The sequence below is a fragment of the Echinops telfairi genome, unplaced genomic scaffold (assembly GCF_000313985.2).
Source record: "Echinops telfairi isolate 266 unplaced genomic scaffold, ASM31398v2 ScPeMD7_7424;HRSCAF=8462, whole genome shotgun sequence".
Taxonomy (NCBI): Eukaryota; Metazoa; Chordata; class Mammalia; order Afrosoricida; family Tenrecidae; genus Echinops; species Echinops telfairi.
In genome coordinates this window covers 68,121,827-68,128,188 of record NW_022111324.1, presented here as the reverse complement: position 1 = coordinate 68,128,188, position 6,362 = coordinate 68,121,827, and positions in this window count along the sequence as shown.

Genomic DNA, 6,362 nt, shown 5'->3' with positions numbered 1-6,362 from the left:
GGATTCCGGGAACCCAGGAGGCAAGAGAATTTTGGGAATGATGAGGGCAACAAATGTATAGATGTGCTTTACACAATTGATCTATGTATTATGATAAATTGTATGAGCCCCAATAAATTGATTAATTTAAAAAAAAAAAAGAAAAAAAAAAAGAATATCAACAGAGTCACTGAACTGTCCATGTAGAAATGATTGAATCTAGTGTGTGTTTTGCCGTGTATATTCTCAATAAGAACAAAATAAACCCAAAAAGAACAATCTGAAAAAATAGATTCCTCCAGTCCTCAGTTGATGAAGTTGTCCGGATTTTCTTGCAAGATGTTAAATGCCGTATACTGTATGTTTTATATCGTATACAGCATTAATTCACATGAACTTCCATTTTGCATGAGATAGAGGTTTACTTTTATTTTCTTCTAGATGCATATAACATCATTAGTTAAATAATATATACTATCTCTACCATAGTTTTACCTCCCATCTCTATACGTTGTTGTTGTTTAGAACCATTGAGTTGATTCTGACACGCAGTGACCCTATGTACAGCAGAACAAAATACCGCCTAGTCCTGCACCATCCTCACTATTACTACCTGCTAATTCCACTTTCTATGATTTTTAAGCTCCCTTAAATTCATATTAAAAAAGATATAAATATAGAGCAAATGTGACAACATAGTAATAATTGATGGATGCTTATAATTGTTAAAGGATAATATTTGTTATTTATGTTAACAGAACACAAATTATGTTACTAATTGGTAGACTACAATATTTGGTGAAGGGTACATTTTTTATTATATTATCCTTAGACTGTTTCTGTGGGCTTGCCATTTTTAAAAATAAAAGAGTAGAAAGAGTAAAATTGAGAATGGAAGTAGAGAAACTGAGCACAGGGCATGCAATATATTTGGATCTAATGCAAGTAAAGGGATTGGCTTTAAATGCAAGCACAGATAATTTGTCTTTAAAGAGAGGCAGGGAAGTAGAGTGCATGTGTGTAGATGCTAGCAGATGCTGGTATGTATGGCAATATGATACTGTTGAAATTCTCTCCTGTTCAGCTTTCTCACTAAAGTAGAAAATTAAATCATCTCAGTAGCATGAGGATGAGTGAGGAAGTGTTGGGAACTTAATGAGAAATTAGTTTAAACAATCCGCAATGAGACTGGAATTGAGGCACTGGTAGGCCAAGCATAGAACTGTCATACTTCAAATGGAAGAGACTATTGATTCTTGGCCAATGCACTTCACACATTGTCACCACCTGTTGGTGGAGGCTTGTCCATTGCTATGATGGTGAACAGGTTACAGTGGAAGTTCCAGACTATGGTAGAATAGGAAGAAAGTCCTGGTGATCTAATTCGGAAAATCAGTCAGTGAGCCCCTATGGAAAACAATGAAATAGTATTCAACCCCAATAGCACAACATGTTGTGCCTGACATTGTCATGAGTTACAGACAACAGCATGAGATTGGGAAAGTTAATGTAGTGGGACAAATAGTTGGGAGTAGCGATACTAGGAGGGTAGGGGGGAGGTGCGGAGAGGAGGGGGCAAGAAACTGCAGGGGAAGAGAGGCAGTGGTTGGTGTAAGATATTAAATTAATAATAATTTATAATTTATCAAGGGATCACGAGGGTAGGAGGGGAGGATGGAAGGTAAAAAGAGAAGCTGATACCAAGGGCTCAAATAAAATGTAAATGTTTAGGAAATAATGATGGCAACATATGTACAAATATGCTTCATACAATTGATGTGTGGATTGTTGAAAGCCCCCAATAAAATTATCTTTAAAAAATAAATAAATGAAATGAATTCATATTCTTAAAAAAAAGAGAACGAACTAGAAAAATGGTCGTGGTCAGGGAATAGAAGTGTGAAATGGAATTTACAGAGAAATTCAAGTTATTGCCAATATAGCATCACTCTTGCATTTCCAAAATCAATTCTATTAGTGTATTATTCATTTGTTAAATTACTGGATTTCTATTTTGATTTAGATGACTTGCCTTTGTATTTAAAAGTAAGCTTAATCTTGCTCACCTATTATATTCTGATGTTAGAGAAATACCGGTTTCACAAGGCAAATCAGAAAGGTTTTGGTCAGGTCCAGATCCAGAATAGTTGCAATCATATGAGGAGTCTCAGGTCTTTAAGTATCAGATAAAATTTAACTGCGAGCCCATCTCTTCTATGTCCTTTTCAAGGCTGTGGCTGTGTGAACTCATAGCTGTGCTAGATGAAAGAGTCGCGCTATCCTGTAGGTTTCCTAGGGTGACATCTTTACGAAACCAGACGATCAGGTCTTTCATCCTGCAGAGCCACTGCTCGGGTTGAAACAGAGACCTTCTGGTTAGGCGTCCAGGGCTTAACATTTGCATCACCAGAGCTCCTTATGTGTGATTTTCAGTAGTTGATCTTTCCAAGTTCCTTCTGCCATTAGTGGCCTGTTCACATTTTCTTCTTCTCAGTAGGTTTCTGTTCTTTTGAAAAAAAATGATACACATATTTTTTCTTCTGGCTTCCAGATTTGTTGTGTAGATTGTTATTGTTAGGTATCATCAAGTCACTTCACAATCATAGTGATCTTACGTGCAACGGATTATGGCCTCGTCTTGTGCCATCTTCACAATCACTCCTATGTTTGAGCTCATTGCTGCAGTCACCGTGTCAATGCACCCTCTCGTGTATTGGCCTTCTCCAGGGATTTTTTCTGCCTAATAACGTGTCCAAAGTGCATGAGACAAAAGATCCTGGTTTCTAAGGAACATCCCTCACCATTCTACTTCTAAGGATCATTCTGGCTGTACTTCTGAGACAGTTTTGTTTGGTTTTACAGCACTCCAAGGACATTCCATAGTCTTCGTCGCATCATAACTCATTGTTCAGCCTCTGTATGCATATGAAATGCTTGAAAATACCACAACCGGGGGTCAGGTACACCTTAGCCCTAAAAGTGGTATCTTTGATTTTTTAAAAATCATTTTATTAGGGGCTCATACAACTCTATCACAATCCATACATACATCAATTGTGTAAAGGGCATTTGTGCATTCATTGCCCTCATCATTCTCAAAACATTTCCTCTCCACTTAAGCCCCCAGCATTAGGTCCTGATTTTTCCCCTCCCTCCCTTCTCCCCACTCTCTCATGAGCCCTTGACAATTTATAAATTATTATTTTGTCATCTCTTGCTCTATCCTACGTCTCCCTTCACCCACTTTTCAGTTGTCTGTCCCCCAGGGAGGAGGTGACATATAGTTCCTTGTAATCGGTTCCCTCTTTCTTACCCACTCTCCCTCTACCCTCCCAGTATCGCCACTCACACCACTGGTCCTGTAGGATCATCCGCCCTGGATTCCCTGTGTTTCCAGTTCCCCTCTGTACCAGTGTATATCCTCTGGTCTAGCCAGACTTGTAAGGTAGAATTCGTGTCATGATAGTGGGAGCAGGGAGGAAACATTTAGGAACTAGAAGAAAGTTGTATTTTTCATCATTGCTACATCACACCCTGACTGGCTCGTCTCCTCCCCAAGACCCCTCTGTAAGGGGATCTCCAGTTTTTAACATTTTAAAGAGGTCTTTTGCAGCAGATGTGCCCACTGCAACCATACATCATTTGATTTCTTGGCTGCTGCTTCCATGAATGTTGATTGTGGATTAGAGTGAAATGAAGTCTTCGACAATTTATATATTTTCTTTGTTTATCATAATATTGTTCAGTGGCCCAGGTGTGAGGATTTTTGTTTTTTAAAGGTTGAAATGTAATCCACACTGAACGCTGCAGTCTGTGATTTGCATCAGCAAGTGCTTCAAGTCCTCTTCACTTTCGGAAAGCAATTTGTATCATGTGTGAGTTAGTTTATTGTGCCAACCTGGCCGATAAACACATGTGGAGTTAATTGAAGGGCGGAGGGATAAATGGCTCTGTGAGCCTCGCCTTTGGAGTTCTCGGGTCTCTTGCTCTGTGATGGTCGCACCAGGGTGCAGCTGCCTTAGAAGTTCCCTGCTTCAGCTTGCAAGGCTGACTTCCTGCAAGACATCCCCAAGGAGAAGCCACATGGGTGCTGGAGCAGCCGTGTGGAGAGCCCTGCCAGCGCTGAGATGCTTACACGTTCACTGACTTGGCTTTCCCCCTGCAGTCGGCATCATTGCGTCTGCTTTGTGAGATGGAGGAGGAATTTCTGGATTGGTGTCGGACATATGGGTTAATGGGTAAATATTGGACTTGTGGGCTTGGGCAGCACTGGGTTGGGATGTTTTCTTGATGCACACTTAATCTTTACATAAAACTCTCTCTTATACATGAGTTGCTGTGGATTTGTTTCTCTAAAGTACCCAGACTAATACAATGTGCATTTGGCAAGATGTAAATGAGTGTTCCTCTAATTCTAATGCCCAATGGGGATCATATAGGCTTCTTTATATAGTCTATCATTTCAGATTCTTTGTTCAGCATACAGATTAAATAAATGCAGTGAATGGATACAACACTGACACACAGGTTTCCTGATTTTAAGCAATGCAGTAGCCCCATAAAGATCCTTGTTGATACTGTTGTGTCAGCATCAGATTGGTGGTTCAGACCCATCAGCTGCTCTGTGGGAAAAAGATGAGGCTATTTGCCCTCATAAAGTTTTACAGCCTCAGAACTCTATGAGGTAATTCTACTCTTTCTTGTAGTGCCTTTATGAGTCAGAAATCAACTAGATTGAATGGGTTTGGGCAATACCCTTGTTCTATTAGTCTATGTACAGGTTATGCAAGAGCACAATGAGTGCTGGAATTTCCATTTTTCAGAATTTTATGCAAAACTTTTTATGTTCCACACTGTTGAATGCCTTTAAATTGTCAATAAAAAACACGAACTCTTTCTGATATTCTCTGCTTTCAGTCATGAACTCTCTGATAGCAACAATAATATTCCTGTGTTTCTGCCCTCTGCTAACTCTGTCTTGAGGATCTGGCAGTTTCCTATCCATGTTTTGCTGCAATCATATTTGAATTATCTTTAGCAGAACTTTAGTTGTGTGTGATGTGAATGATATGGTTGGATGATGTCTACATTCTGTTGGGTCAACTTTCTTTGGAATGGGGATAAATATGTATCTCTTCCAGTTGATATGCCAGAGAGCTTCCTTCCAAATTTTTCGACATAGATGAGTAAACATCTCCGATGCTGCATTCTTTTGTTAAAATGTTTCAATTGATAGTCTGCCATTTCTTAGAGTCTTTTTTTTGGACAGTTGGCTGCTAACTCTGAGGTGAACAGTTCAAACCCACAGGCTTTGGCTCCTGTAAAGGTTTACAAACTTGGAAACTTACAGGTGTGGTTCTGCTCTGTCCTCTCAGGTTGTTGTGATTCGGTATCAACTTGACGACAGTGAATTCGGACTTCTGGAATGACCAAAGACCTTAGTAGTGGTGGAATGACACAGACGTCATCGTGCATGAAGAAGCTAAAACCTTATTTACAAGAAAAGATTTTAAAAATGCCAAAATGAATGTCAGAACAGACTCTTAAATGTACTTTGGAAAGTAGAATAGCTACAGCAAATGTACGACAAGATATTATTAAAGAACTGAGTAGACTCTTTCAAAGAGTGACTAGAGAAAATAAAGTATTATAATGAAACATGCAAAGACCCGGAGAAATAAAGCCCAAAGGGAAGAATATATTCAGCATTTCTCAAGCTAATAGACCCCCCCACCAAATTCAAGCCTTTATGGGTAAAATGTTGAATGATGCTCCATCACATTCATGGATCGCAAGAAAGGTAAATACATATGTACAACTATCCGCTATCAACGTATATGTGCGTGGGTATATTTCTACTCTTTCCTATACTTATTAAATGTGTTTGTATTCAAGTTTGTATCTACTTGTTGATCACCGCTATTACAGGACTGTGTACATAACAGTATTAGACTTTGTTGCCTTTAACTCTTACAAAACTTCCTGTGTCTTCCCCAGTGCCATCTTTGCTTCTTTATTTTTTTTGTTAACCTCCCTTGTTGTATATTGCCCTTCCCTTCACTTATCATTTGTCTACAATGACCTCCCCTAACTTCCTTCCCCTCCTTGTACCCATAACCACAAAAGGTCTCACTGTGAAAACCTTTCCTTGACTTTTTATTATTGTGGGCTCATATAATTTTTGTCTTTTTAGGATTGAATCATTTCACTCAGCAAAATATCCTTCATGTTCATCCATGTTGTGAGGTATTTTGCAGCTTCATTGTTATTTTTTAATGTTGTATAGTATTCCATTGTCTTAATATACCGAGCTTGTTTATTAATTCTACTACTGGTGGACATTGAAGTTTCTTTCATCTTTTTGTTGTTGTGAATAATGCTGT